Genomic DNA, 16,007 nt, shown 5'->3' on the forward strand with positions numbered 1-16,007 from the left:
AATAAAATGTTGTGACAACTTGCCCCACCTTGCCCCCCTGCTTTACATGGACACCTAGAAGGTATGCTTCATATGATATTTAATGGTGGTGGTGACTGACTATTGCAGTTTTCACATTCACAGCATTGACAAGGTTACTTTAGGTTTTTAATTAATATATTGCCAAAAAAAATTGACAAGAAAGAGATTGTAAATTCTAACATTGATGTCTGTTCACAACAATAATTTTATATTGACTGTAATTATCAAAATTCACATTCACCTTAGAGATGTAATGGCATTAATACTTGAATTTCCCCCTGTATTTTACTGTGCTGTAAAAACAGAACAAATCCAATTTAATGGTTTTGATGGATGCATGATAATAGATCCATGTGCACTTTAAATTATAATGGCTTAGTTTAATTTTATTCCCTGAGGATGAGCTGTGACAAAACATACAGTGTAATGGGCAGTAGCTTACAACTAAATCTGCTTTATGTGGTTTGCAATTGTTTGGTAAAATGTAAACACACATTCACTTTGGACATGTTGCAACCTTCACAAGTACTTCTCAATAGATTATTTCAGATCCAATGACTGCCAATTTAGGGTTCTGTACCTTCTTTTAGTAAATTTGAAAGACGGTGTATTTCCATATTTATGTTTTTTGCAGAGATTGATAACTGGACATGGTTCCATTGGAGAGGTGAAAACTGGACATGTTCCAACACTCGATGGGCTGCTGAGTGAGTTAGTGAGTTTTATTCATATTGAGAAGTTAAGATTTATTAACAATGCTAGATATATTTTGGGAAATATGGAAGCCTGTATTAGATCACCCAGGAATGTGAACTTTATACTGTTTTTTATGCTGCATTAAATCTTTTTAACCACTAATTTATTTACTTAACTATTGTTATCTTGTTGATGTAGTATTTTTTTACCTTTCAATGTTACCACTGTGATCAGTTTGAAACTCTTTTATTTTATGTATCAGGGATATTTATCTGTAACTAGACTTTCCTTATTTTTATACATTTGTTTCTTTTTGGACCATTGTTCAGTAAAAACAAATGTCATAGGTAAACGCTCTTAGTATGGTTGACCCTACTTCAAAGGAACATTTAAGAACATATTGAATTTAGTTTGAATTAGATCTTAGACTAGACAGTCTAGTCTGTGGCACACAGTACATTTAGGCACCTGATTTACTGTTGTGTTCAGGATCATGTTGGGGAAAAAAAAAAACAGCAAAAGAGGATAAGGTATTCATTTTCATGTCTGGTTTATTCTACAGAACTACAGAAGAGATTGTCATGGCAATCAATTTTTAGAGAGATCCATCTAATATTTTCACTCCTCATCAGCCCCCTTCTGTTAGAAAGGAAAAGGGAAAAATGGTTAAAGGTAAACTGATCCAGTTCAAAATGGCCTAAACTCTACACAGCTAATCAACATTTTTTTATTGTCAGTAACCACACTTGTTAAATAGCAAAATGCATTTCATCAAGTGTAGACTAGTTGTTGAAACTGCTTGCTATTCATATCCTAAAGTCACTAAAAAGTGCAGATCTAGAGTTGTTTTATTTATTTCCACATTTATTTGTGGATTTTCTGAAGTGTGTATTTTTGTGACCAAAATCACTTGTTCTAAGTGCCTGCTCTTACCTTGGATCCTGTATCGCGGCTCTTGGCTCTCAGTTTGTTGACCTGAGATTCAGCAATATCAGCCCTCTCCTCTGCCTCATCCAGCTCATGCTGCAGCTTACGGAACTTGCCCAGGTTGGAATTGGATTGTTCTTCCTAAAGATTACACACAACAGCATTTGTGAAAATCAAAAGATACAACTACTAGAGAAGTCGTATAATAAGATGGCACAAGTGGGAGAAATTACTCACCGCCTCCTCAGCAGCTCTCTTGTAGGATTTGACCTTCAGCTGGAGTTTGTCCACCAGATCCTGAAGGCGAGCCAGATTCTTTCGGTCTTCTTCAGTCTTTGCAAAGAAAAAAGGTTTTTAGTATATGCAATATATTACATGTAAAAACTGTACTTTGTCTTTTACAAATAACATGATCAAATCAAGCAGGGGCAAAATTGTTAGTAGACAATATTTTTTTCTACCTGGTAGGTGAGCTCCTTGGTGCGTCTCTCATATTTACGAATCCCCTTGACATAGTCAGTGGCCTTTCTCTGTTCTATCTCCACCTCACTTTCCAGCTCTCGCACCTAACAGATGTGTAACAATTTTAGTATAATGTGTTAAATGTTAGAATATGTTGTTTCTAAAAACATCAGCAACTTACCCTGGCTTCCAGTTTCTGGACCTGCTTCTTGCCTCCCTTCAAGGCAATCTGCTCAGCTTCATCCAGACGGTGCTGCAGGTCCTTGATGGTCTGCTCCATGTTCTTCTTCATGCGCTCCAGATGAGCACTGGTGTCCTGCTCCTTCTTTAGCTCCTCTGCCATCATGGCAGCATCAGTGATGGCCTTCTTGGCTTTTTCCTCAGCATTCCTGCACTCCTGCACTGCCTCCTCAACCTCACTCTGAAGCTGATTATTATCTCCCTCCAGCTTCTTCTTCTGATTCAGCAGGCTGGTGTTCTGAGCATGGACAATATTGACATTCATGTATTTTCTAGTTTATATTGTCTACTAAGAGAGAATTTAAGGGTTTTACTTGTGCTTGTCTAATGCAGATGTGTCATACCTGAGAATGCAGGAGCTGAACTCTCTCACTGACATCCAGCAGTTCCTGCTCAGCCAGTTTCCTTCCTCTCTCAGTTTGTTCCACTATGGATCTCAACTCATCCAGTTCAGCCTGGAGCAGATTGTTGCGTCTCTCCACAATGGCGATGTTCTCTTTGAGATCATCATTACTACGAAGAGTGTCATCTAATTTCAGTTGGGCATCCTGTAAAGTACAAGTTTTACAACTGAAAAGACTGAAGAACTATGTTGGATTTCATAAAATCTTGATTTTAAGATTCGTCATACTTTGAGATGTCCATGAAGACCCTTGAGTTGCTTCTGGGCTTCTGCTGCCTGCCTGTTAGCCTGGCTGAGCTGAATCTCCATCTCATTGAGGTCTCCCTCCATCTTCTTCTTCAGTCTGAGAGCTTCATTCCTGCTGCGAGTCTCTGACTCCAGTGAGCTCTGCAGGGTATCCACCATTCTCTGCTGGTTCCTCTTGGCCTGCTCCATCTCTTCCTCTTTCTCTGTCAACTTACGTTCAATATCAGCTTTGACCTGATTGAACTCCAGCTGAGCTCTAAGAATTTTTCCTTCTTCATGTTCTAGGGAACCCTATGAAAAGTAAAATGGATGTTTGTTATTACTGATATTTAAATCATTGTTTAGCCCTGTGTGGGAGGTGACTTCCCTTAAAAATAATCTGGAATGATCAATAGCCTTAAACAATAGCTTGATTTAAATCTAAGAGTTGTCAAATTAATAAGAATTTTGGCAGAAGTGGTTGTTCGTCTTTTACCTCAGCCTCCTCCAGAGCTGTTTGTATCTCTTGTTTCTCCTGCTCCAGTTGTTTTCGAACTTTCTCCAGCTCATGAATATTCTTTCCACTCTCACCAAGTTGCTCAGTGAGGTCAGAAATTTCCTCTGTGTAATAGAAATAACGTGAGCTCACAAATACAAACAATTAACGCACTGGTTTGGAGTTGTCAAACCACTCATACCTTGGAGATTCTTGTTCTCCCTCTTCATGGTCTCCAAGTGGTCCAATGACTCCTCATATGAGTTTTTCAGCTTAAAGAGTTCAGTGCTCAGAGATCTAGCTTCTTTTTGGGAACTTTCCAGTTCAGTTTGGGACTCCTCATACTTCTGCTTCCACTCAGACAGAACCTGGTTAAATTTAACAAATGGCCAATGAGAGCAGTGCCATTTTGGTCAAGTGGTTTGGTAGTAAAGAATCAACCCTAAAGTACTAGACCCTATCCGTCATTAGAAACTTACATTTACAATCAATTGAACATTGAATAATGTAAATACTGATATGTATTTTACATGGTATTTTGTTTTGTAAATATGTAGCTAATCCTTCAGTTGCTAATGTGGCTAATGACAAAATGTCCTTTCTCTCCTTACTTTATCAAAGTTTCTTTGCTTCTTGTCCAGAGCAGCAGCAGCAGCATTGGATCTCTCCACATCCACCATGAGGTCTTCAATCTCATTCTGCAGCCTGTGCTTGGTCTTCTCCAGAGAGGAGCATTTAGCATTAACAGCTTCCACAGCTTCTTCTGCATCTTGTAAACGCTGAGTCAGTTTCTTCCTGTAATAATCAAAATACAAATTATAGTGAACATCTGAAGCATTATTCATTAAACTGTATTTGAATGTCTGTTTAATTGGCCACAGACTATAGCAGATACTTAGAAAAGTGTCTAATGAATAAAGACCAAACTTAAAATTATTAGTTTCTTACTTTGCTTCCTCCAGCTCTTCAGTCCTCTGGATGGCATCAGTTTCATACTTGGTTCTCCACTGAGCCACTTCAGAGTTTGCCTTGGACATACCACGCTGCAGCTCAGCCTTGGCTTCCTGCTCCTCCTCATATTGCTCCCTCAGCAGATCAGCATCATGACGAGCAGACTGAACTGCATGAGCCAGGGCATTCTTAGCCTAAAGACAAACAAACAAATCAAACAAAAAAGTTACTGTTGTAATAAAAATTGTCTGCAAATATTTGTCTTTAGCAAACATTTTAGACTAGGAGATTTTGACAACCTTGATTTCTTCTTCAAGTTGTCTCTTGAGGTCTTCAATTTGCTGAGTGTTGGACTGCTTGCTTCTGGTTAACTGAGAGACCAGGGAGTTTTTCTCTTCAAACTGTCTGACAAGTTCACCTAAGATGAAAGATTAAAAGATATAAACATTTGTCCAATTATCATAATGGTACAATTGGTAACATAACAAAATATTTTATGTTCTTACCATTTTCAGTTTGCAGCTTTGCTTTCTGCATAGTGAAGTCATTGATGCTGCGCTGACCTTCCTCAGCCTTGGTTCTGTACTCACTCATCTGGTCTTCCAGACTTCTGCACATTTTCTCCAGGTTTGTCTTGAGGATAAATTACATCATAGTTGATTGCTTTCTTTGACTGACAACACATACATTATAGACTCTCGGCATTTATCTCACTCACCTTCGCCTTTGCAAGATGCTCCATGTTGGAGACCACATCGTCCAGTTCCAGTCTGAGTTCACTCTTCTCTTTCTCCAGCTTCTGCTTCACTCTTTGGAGGTTGTCAATCTGCTCTCCCAGATCAGCCACACTGTCTGCATGTTTCTTCCTTAGTGTAGCTGCAGTGGCCTCATGTTGCAGAGTGGCCTCTTCAAGGTCTCTGCGCACTTTCTGGAACTCAGCTTCACGTTTCTTGTTCATCTCAATCTGGGCAGCAGTGGCTCCACCAGCCTCCTCCAACCTCTCACTGATCTCCTCCAGTTCTCTGGACAGATCAGCTCTCTGTTTCTCAACTTTAGCACGGGCAGCTCTCTCAGCCTCCAGCTCTTCTTCAAGCTCTTCAATTCTGGCCTAGTAATGTGCATAAATTCAAAATTACGATGATTATAACTATCCAAATGTTTCCGCCTTATTAAGACATAAAGTTTACCTGCAACTCTTTCAGTTTTTTCTGGAGTTGGGAATCCAAAGCTTGACCATCTTCAATCTTGCTAACGAGCTGGCTTATTTCAAAGTCCTTTCTGCCAAGTAAACAGGATGACATGAATTATATTATGTAAAAAAAAAAAAAAAAAAAAAAAAAAAAAAAAAAAAAAAAAAAAAAAAAAATATATATATATATATATATATATATATATATATATATTTTAATTAAAAAACACTTTACAATAAGGTTCCATTAGTTAAAGTTAAACGACATTAGCTAACAATGAACAAGACATGTAATTAATTAATAAAATAAAATAAAACATTTATTGTTAGCTTGTCAGCTCACACTCAGGCCCATTTATTAACGGTATCAACAACATTACATTTAGATTTTTAATAATATGTTAGTAAATGTTTAACTTTACATTAAGTTTAATATATGCTTAGAAGTATTTTTCACTATTAGTGTGTACATGTTATATTATATTATGTAAGTCAATTTGAACCTTATTGTAGTATTACTAAATATATTTTTAATATTAATATTGGATTTTATATTAGATATTACTTCTTGAGCCGCTCATCTGTCTGCTGCTTATCATTTTCCAAATCCATCACAATCTCTTGAGTCAACTTCAAGTCACCCTCAAGCTTTCTTTTGGCTCTCTCAAGATCCATGCGAATTTTCTTTTCTTGTTCCAGAGAACCTTCAAGCTAAATTTCATCCAAAAAAAATGTAAAAAATAGCTACGCAATCACTTCATAATGATAAGGCAGTTATTTTTTTTTAAAAGCTTCTCATTTTTATTCTAGTGTTGTGTTTTCTGGTTCTTACATCATCCACTTGTTGCTCCAGCTTGGCTTTGGCTTTGGTGAGTGTGTTGACTTTGTCTTCCTCACTCTGGAGGTCATCCAACGTTTGCTGATGGGCTTCCTGAAGAGCTTTCTTTTCCTTGGTCAGCTTAGCGATGATATCATCCAAAGCGGACATCTCTTCTATCAGGTTTTTAACCTGTAGAAATGTATCATTGTACACTGTAAAATCTAATTAGTCAGATTTTAAAAAGTATGCAAGGCAATTGTAAAAGTAAAGTGAAATAAGAGTATGTTGTGCAAAATGCTTAGTGTACTTCACTTAAACAAGACTTCTAGTAACTGTAGAAATGTTTTGTTTTTTTACCGCAAGGAGTTGCACTTGAATTTCATTGTGCAGTGACAATGAAGGCATTCAAATACTTGATAATTTTGTCTAGATTTGCTCTTGACTTAGTATAGCTACCACAGCATGCTGATTGTTGAAGTCGGTGTGTGACTCAAGAATAGTCAATTGCAAGATGTCGCAAATATAGAGGGAATATATCCATCCAATTAAAACTTCCACAAGGTGTTAGCAATAAAAGAGATGAAGAAGATTCGAAGACTAGTTAACTAGTTAGGTCACCTTTTAAAAACAACCTATGTGTTTTTTTGTGTGTTTTTTTTAAGTAATGTTAACTAAAAAGTGTTAGTTAGAACAACTGTTGGATTTTACAGTGGACTCTTAACACCGGTTCAGTGTTGAAAACTGACCTTATTCTCAGTGGCATGTTTCTCTTTCTCCACTTTGGCCAGAGTGAGCTCAAGATCATCAATGTCCTTCTTAAGCTCAGAACATTCATCCTCCAGCTTTCGTTTCTTTGCAGTCAGCTCAGAATTCATCTCTTCTTCATCCTCCAGTCTCTCAGTCAGCTCTTTAGCTTTGGCCTCAAGCTGGATCTTGCTCTTGATCAGACCCTCACATCTCTCCTCAGCATCTGTAAGATTATCTTGCTCCTATCAACATGAAACAAAAATGTAAAAAAACTTTTTAGTTTTCTGACTTGTGAAAAGTGCCGATTTGTAGTTCCATGGGAACTTACAGACTGTACTAAAAGCTGCAGGTCGTTCTTCTCTTGGAGAAGAGAAACCATCTTTTCCTCAAGCTCCTTTCTGCGGGCTTCAGATTTAGCATAAGCCTCCTTCAACTTGGTGAATTCTTCCTTCATGTTGGCCATTTCTTTTTCGGACTCTGCACTTTTCAGCAGAGGCTTGATCTTGAAGTAGAGCTTCATCCAGGGCCAATTCTTGACACCCATGAAAGCACGTACATTCCACTGGATCACCAACAAAGCATCTCTGTAGAGATTAAAGAAAGTCTTAAATTATAAAATGTAATTTGGAGAATATGTTAAAGACTGAAGAGCTCAAATCTAACCTTCTGTCTACAATTTTCTGGAACTCTTCTCTTGATAGAAAACCACGAGACATGGACTGAATTCCAGTTATAATCAGTGCAAGACGGTCATCTCGCATCTCTTCAAGTGCACCCAGAAGACCAGCCTTAAAAAATACCTGTATAGTGAAGAATTTTTGCATCAAAAAGGATGACAATGGAAAAGTGGAAAAGTTTGGAAAAAGTTAATGTTAATATAAAAATACCTTAGTATGTCCTAACTTGTACTGGTTGTGATCGATGTCCAGAGAGCCCAGAAGTTTTTCTGAACCCTTCTTGTTATCAATAAACTGTCCCTCTGGGATAGCAGCAGGATTTAGGATGCGGTATCTACCAATAAAAAAAGTATATGCATTTATTTTTAGTTCTAAGAAATGCTTAAATTTGCAAACAGAGAGTTTAAATTATGCAACTTGCATTCATAAAATTATTTTGTAGGAAACCATTTGGTTTCATACTAACCGCTGTTTGAAATCTCCATACAGGACCCTGTTGGGGAATCCCTTTCTGCAGATCCTGATGCCCTCCAGCACACCGTTACAGCGCAGCTGGTGCATGACCAGAGGATTCTCCATCGCCCCAGGAGTCTTACTTTCATTTGGGATGATGCAGCGCACAAAGTGAGGGTGAGTTGATCTCAAATTGGTCATCAACTTGTTCAAGTTTTCCTGTTGGTAGACCAAAGAGGATTTAGATTTGTATGCTATAAAACCTTATGAGACAAAATAGTGTTATACTATTTCATACCCTATGGAGGGCTGACACCGTCTGGAAGGAGGAACCCTTCTTTTTGCTACCTTTGGCAGCCTTTCCTCCAGAATCCACAGCTGTGAAATACATGTTTTTTATTTATTATTAAACAGTAAAATTAGTGCTTATTATATGTTATATAATATTATACACTCCAGTATATACTTACCGTCATCAGTAGCATAATTAGCAAACAGAATAGACAACAGCTTAAGAGTTGACTTCTGGAAATACCCTACAACCGTCTCATTGAGAGGGTCCTTGTTCTTCACCAGCCAGTTTGAAATGTTGTAGTCAACAGTGCCAGCGTAGTGAACCAGGGCAAAATGGGCCTCTGGTCTACCCTTGACAATCCTAGGCTTCTGGAAGTTTGGATTTTTCCCCAAATGGTTGTCATAAAGCTTAGCTTTGAATGTAGCATCACTGGCTTTGGGAAACATGCACTCCTCTTCAAGGATGGACATGATACCCATGGGCTACAATGAATTGTAAATCGTGACAGTCAATATATCAGTTAGCCACAAGAGTTAATACTGAAAAATAGGATTTCCCCCTCTCACAGTATAATCATCAACTTGATATTCACCCACCTTCTCAATGAGCTCAATACAAGCCTGCAAGTCCATGCCGAAATCAATAAACACCCACTCAATGCCCTCCTTCTTGTATTCCTCTTGCTCCAGCACAAACATGTGGTGGTTGAAGAACTGCTGCAACTTCTCATTAGTGAAGTTGATGCACAGCTGCTCAAATGTGTTGGACTGCAGGTTAAATATATTGTATAACCAAAATGGTCAAACAGGTTGCACTGCTTATTAGATTTGTTCCTGAATAACAATAATTCCAGTTTACCTCAAAGATCTCAAATCCAGCAATGTCCAGCACACCAATGAAGTACTGGCGAGGCTGTTTGGTAGCCAGGGATTGGTTGATTCTCACAACCATCCAGAGGAACATCTTCTCATACACTGACTTTCCCAGAGCACCAATAGAGTAGTACACCTGATAAAGAAAATATAGAATTTTAATTAGTTAGTTAAACTTTATTGTCTGTTCAGTTTCCTGGACAGAAATTAATCTTTGACACTGGCAATACTATTCATCCACACTTTCACATAGTAAAATCACATAAAACACATTAGTCCCTGTAAAAAACAAAAACAAACACATAGACCAAGGAAATACCATATATATATATATCAATCAAAAAGTTGATTTATTTCACAAATTCTATTCAAAAAGTGCAACTTGTATATTATATTCATTCATTACACAAACTGATATATTTCAGATGTTTATTTCTTTTAATTTTGATGATAATAACTGACAACTGAGTAAAATCCCAAATTTAGTATCTCAGAAAACTAGAAAAAAGAAAAGGTTCAATATTAAAGACACCTTGTCACACTTTTACACACACAATTAACTCAAAACACCTGCAAAGGCCTTTAAATGGTCACAGTCTAGTTCTGTAGGCTACACAATCATGCTCAATCACGCAAAAAGACTGACTTGACAGTTACACAAAAGGGCAAAACACAAAAGGCCATTGCAAAGCAAATTAATAGAGAGGCAAAGGGAAGGAAAAGATGCGGTAGAAAAAGTGTACAAGCAATAGGGATAACCGTACCCTGGAGAGGATTTTTAAACTTAACCCATTCAAAAATGTGAGGGAGATTCAGAAAGAGTGGACTGCAGCTGGAGTCAGTACTTCAAGAACCACTACGCACAAATGTATGTAAGATATTGGTTTCAGCTGTCACATTCCTTGTTTCAAGCCACTCTTGAACAACAGACACCATCAGAAGCATCTCATCTGGGCTAAAGACAGAAAGAACTGGACTGCTGCTGAGTGGTCTAAAGTTATGTTCTCTTATGAAAGTACATTTTGGTCCCAGAGTATAAAGGAAGAGATGATGCACACAATCCACATTGCTTGAGGTCCAGTGTAAAGTTTCCACTGTTAGTGATTGTTTGGGGTGCCATGTCATCTGCTGGTGTTGGTCCACTGTGTTTTCTGAGGTCCTAGGTCAATGCAGCCATATACCAAAAAGTTTTAGAGCACTTCATGCTTCCTGCTGCTGACCAACTTTATGGAGATGCAGGTTTCATTTTCCAACAGGACTAGGTACCTGCACACAGTGCCAAAGCAACCAGTGCTTGGTTTAAGGATCATGGTATCCCTGTTCTTAATTGGCCAACAAACTCGCCTGACCTTAACCCCATAGAAAAGCTATGGGGTATTGTGAATAGGAAGATGCGATATGCCAGACCCAACAATGCAGAAGAGCTGAAGGCCACTATCAGAACAACCTGGGCTCTCATAACACCTGAAAAGTGCCACAAACTGATCGACTCCATGCCATGCCACATTTCTGCAGTAATTCAGGCAAAAGGACCCCAACTAAGTATTGAGTGCTGTGCATGCTCATACTTTTCATGTTCATACTTTTCAGTTGGCCAAATTTCCAAAAAAGTTTTTGTTTCCAAATTTCCGTAGTTGTCAGTTATAATCAAAATGAAAAGAAATAACATTTGAAATATATCAGTTTATGTGTACTGAATGAATATAATATACAAGTTTCATTTTTGAAAGGCATTAGTGAAATAAATCAACTTTTTGATGATATTCTAATTATATGACCATCACCTATGTATGTATGTATATTCATGTAACACATGCATCTCGTATGTGTACAAGCATCTACCCATATAAATATACCTCAGTATCTTAATTAAGAATTTGGTTTAACACAGTCACCGCCAAAGGAACCAATGATCTTTCGTATAAATTATTTTTGTCCCGCTGTACATGCAGCCTGCACCCCAAAGGAAGGGCCTCAAAGCAAAAATAGAGCGAATTGTTTTTTTTCACAATATACTGTGATTACCTTTTTTCCCCATAAAATGTGAGAACAGTTCTTGTATTGTAATCCGTTTCTGGCAGATAATCTTACTTGCTTCATTAATTATTAACATCATTATTTTTTCTTCTTTATCGTTAACTTTCCATACCATGAAATGGTGTTATATGTTAAAATACTTTCAATAATTGATCTATAAACAATAATAACAAAATCATTGGTTTCCTTAGTAGACCTAAACATCCTGTTCTTTTTTTCTGTATATGGTCCACATTTTGCAGAATTTGATACAGTTCAAACAAGATTTTGCAAACTAGCAATTTTACAGAGACATGAAAAATGTTGTTTGTATGTCTTGGAAAGTGAACTTATGATGCTAAAACCTCTAATGCCCAATTGATTATTTTCATTTGTTACCTGCTGGACATTCTGTCCCTTGGTGACCCACTCATTTCCTACTTTGACTCTTGGGTGGAGCAAACCCTTGATCAAGTCAGCTGAATTTAGGCCCATCAGATATGAGATTTTATCAGCATCTACATAATAAAAAGAATTCAGAGCTAAGACTCTATATGCAACATGTCTATATACAACTTTTATCATTTATGAAGCTGATATTCCAAGTTATACTGACCCTCAGTCCCATCAGCCTCAGCCTGTTCCTCTCTTTGCTTCTGTTTGAACTTCATGTTGCCGAAGTGCATGACGGCACCAGTCAGCTTGTAGATGCTGTTCTTCTCTTCATTGGTGAAGCCCAAAACATCGAATGCTTCCTACAGCAAATGTACAGAGCATGTTAAATTTCATGGCAAATGTTTCATGCTTTTGACATTAGAAGTCTTTCTTTTTAAAGAATAGACTGGCCAAGATAATCAATTATTCCCTTTCAAGTCATTCTATACCTGTATGACTGTATTTCTTCAGTAGAGCATATTCATGCTGTTCTTTTCCTCACACAATCACATGGCTTCATAAAAACAAGTTGTGTGGACCTTTTATGGTTTTATAATTATTGACAGCCCCTGACCATGATATGATTTTATTGTATGGATAACATTATCAATTTATGTTCCGCAGCAGAAACGCAGCCATACAACTGCCTATGTTTTAACAAACACTCACATCAGTGGCCATCAGCTCATCACCGTCATCAATAGAAGCCACTGTTGTCTCTCCTTGGGAGATGAAGGCGTAGTCATAGGGGTTGTTGGTGATGAGCAGCATCTCTGAGGAGAAATGGGAACATAGATCAGGAAAGACCCTTCTAATTAGAGCTGCTGGTGTTAATAGATATGATGGGTAATGTTACCCAGCAGTTCTGGTCTTCTCTGAGACAGAATCTGGTAGAAGATGTGGTAGTCTCTCTCAGCCTTGAGCTGAAAGGTGACACGAGACTTCTCCAGCAGATCTAAATGAAATGATAAATAGATGAATATCAAAACAGTTACACAATTCATCAATGAGTGATTTGTTGAAATAATGTGGAGCAGTAAAGTACTTACAAGTCTCAATGTCAGCAGAAGCTAACTTTCCACTGTGGCCAAAATGGATACGGATAAATTTACCCTGTAAATAAAGCAATACATAATACAATACATAACATGCTCATATAACATATCATGAAAACCAATATAGAATTTAAAAAAACAAAAACAATGTAAACCCCACTTACAAATCTGGAGGAGTTGTCATTTCTGATGGTCTTGGCATTACCAAAGGCCTCCAGAGCAGGATTACACTGGATGATTTGATCCTCCAGAGTACCCTGAAAATCATATTTTAACAATAGAGTAAGTATTTTAACAAAACAACAGAAAAAAATAAATAAGTGTAAATGCATTGTATTATGGTTCAAGGGACAATCAAATTATAATAGTTTGTAGTATTTATTTTAAGACATCATTAATTTGTAAAAAAAAAAAAAAAAATGTATGCTATGTTATATAGAAGGTATATTCATTCATCCATAATGAGCCATTTTTGGGAATTAAGCACCTTTTTCTCCACTGATGGATCCTTCTTGCCGGGGGATACTGCTGCAATGCTCGCAAAGTACTGGATCACTTTTTTAGTGTTCACAGTCTTTCCAGCACCGGATTCTCCACTGAGAATAAAAACAATTAAAAGACTGATTAAATACAGCATAGAAAATATTAGTGAAAGGAGTAATATAATGCTGTGGAATAATATGTATTACGTACGTGATCAGGACAGACTGGTTTTCTCTGTCTGTGAGAAAATAGAACATAAGAAACTTAGCATTTGAAATTGCATTAGAAATCGCCAAAAAGTACAAATCAGATCATCACCTGACAGCATGTACTGGTAGGCATTGTCAGAGATGGAGAAGATGTGAGGAGGAGCTTCATTTCGTTTCTTTCCTCGATAGGCATTGACAACTTCCTGGTTGTACACTGGCAAAAACTTGTAGGGGTTCACAGTGACACAGAAGAGCCCAGAGTAGGTCTGTAGGAGATTCACAGAAGATTTAGATCTGCTCATGTAAGATAAAGAGAATGTGTGTGTGTTTTAAGCCTCGACTTACGTAGATCATCCAGGCTGCGTAACGCTCTTTGAGGTTAAACAGCACAGCGGGCTCATGTAGGAAGGTGAACATCACCATGTCCTCAATTTTATCAAACTTTGGCGGGTTCTGAGGGTGAACATCAGCCTCCTTCACAGTTACTGTCTGCGGAGAACACAAAAATGTTTTTGACAGTCACACGTGTATAATCTACAACAATGCAGATATTAGATCTTACCTTCCCAAGTTCAGTGTCAACAGTGACTTTGTCACCGTCTCTACTGGTGATGGAGGCTTTGACAAACTCAACCACAGGGTCGGGCACAAAGCATTCTTTCTTCATGTCGAAGGGGCGAGTTTGGGCCTCCAGACGCTCCTTGTCTGACTTTCGTAAGAACGGAGCCGCTGCCCCGAACTCTGACATTACATCCACCATCTTTCAATCAGACTGAGGCATAGATGACAAAATTATCAGACCTTGTAAAACTTGTTTACGATTTACAATTTAAAAAATCTGTTGTAAAAACTAATACATTAAATATAATGATTTAGAAATACAAAATTATCCTAATTATAAAAAATATTATATTTAGCCAGTTAAATAAATGCTTTTTAATCATTTAAAGAAGAGTGCCTTGAATTTGCATCTTTGTTCTACATTATTTTCAATCCCCGATCCCAAAGAGCACTTTAAACATTTAATTGAACTCCCTGAGCACCCCAGACTTTTTTGCCTTTTCAATCCTGATTATTTATTGGTCTTTCAACAGAAAATTATTGCATTCAAAGAGAAAATGTTGTGTTAATAGACATATACTATAACACGTGACCTTACAAAGAATGCCTTACCAGGTGAAATCCAAACCCAAGAAAGTTCAAGTCCTTTAAATGAAAAATAAACATCATTAATGAGAAGTCACCTTATTCTATTGTCCTCATGAACAATTCAATCTAAATGATGTGTGCTCTTACCTTTAGATGCCACAATGATGTGAGCTTGCAATATTGTGCTGTAATGTATCTCTTTATATAGAGACAATGACTGTGACGTTGACCATCTGTATTTGGTTCGGGTCACTTGTGTATGTGGCTCTTTTTGGGTGCCTGAAAAAAATCTTTGTGTGAGTCACTGTAGTTTATCCATGTGATGTGTTATGGTAGCTTGAAAGATTAGATGAGTCAGAATAGTTTAACGTGGTGTGTGGTGGTAGCGAGGAAGATTAGAAAGGATCTAAATCACAATGCTGCTATTTTTGGCCTATACTCTTTTTAAAAGATACCAGATCTTTACTAAAGTTTTTTGAATACTGAAATTATTTCACAGGCCAAATTCAAAACATTCCTGTTTTTTTTATATATGAAAAAATCATTATAGAGGTGGAGATTCTTGTATATATAATGTATCTGAACCATAGTTCACACAATCCCTTTTAATTAAAATTGCTTAATTGACTGTTAGATTCCAGATTAGTTAGAAGATGCTTTTCTAAAAATGTGTCACTTCCTGACCTTAAAGAGAGACAGGCATGCACTGGGAATTTCACAGGTTTATCTTTGTGCTAAAGGATGAAAACCAAGTAACAATGCCTCATGAGCAAGACGGTTGGCACAAAAAGGTAAAATTGTCAGTAGACAGCTGTAACGGCAACAATGAATGTCTGCAATTGCGACCTTTTGTTCTCCACCAATGCAGAGACAGCTGCAACTCTTGCTTGTTCTTGTTGTTAGTTTGACCTTTCTTGATTTCCCAATGCTATATCCATCAATTGTGTTTTACAGGTTGTACCAAGTTGATCTGCTGTTGTTCAAATAAACAAAAGTTTGATTCATGTACATCCCTATTCTTTCTTTTAAAATATTTTTTCAGCTTTATAAAGATTCCCAACAAATGCATGAAATGGATTCTGTAAGATACAAAATTGAATTTGTATTTTTACAGAAGTTCATATATTCTGAATGCATTTCAGCAGTGATACTGTTTCAGTGCATCAGTTGACATGAAGGTGCTTAT

General features: G+C 37.3%; 1 pseudogene; it reads right to left on the reverse strand.

Moving 5' to 3' along the window:
* Window positions 1–1,266: 1,266 nt before the first annotated feature.
* Window positions 1,267–14,887, reverse strand: LOC137063377 (myosin-7-like; annotated as a pseudogene).
* Between the last annotated feature and the right edge of the window lie 1,120 nt (window positions 14,888–16,007).

The sequence above is a fragment of the Pseudorasbora parva genome, chromosome 24 (genome assembly GCF_024679245.1).
Source record: "Pseudorasbora parva isolate DD20220531a chromosome 24, ASM2467924v1, whole genome shotgun sequence".
Lineage (NCBI taxonomy): Eukaryota > Metazoa > Chordata > Actinopteri > Cypriniformes > Gobionidae > Pseudorasbora > Pseudorasbora parva.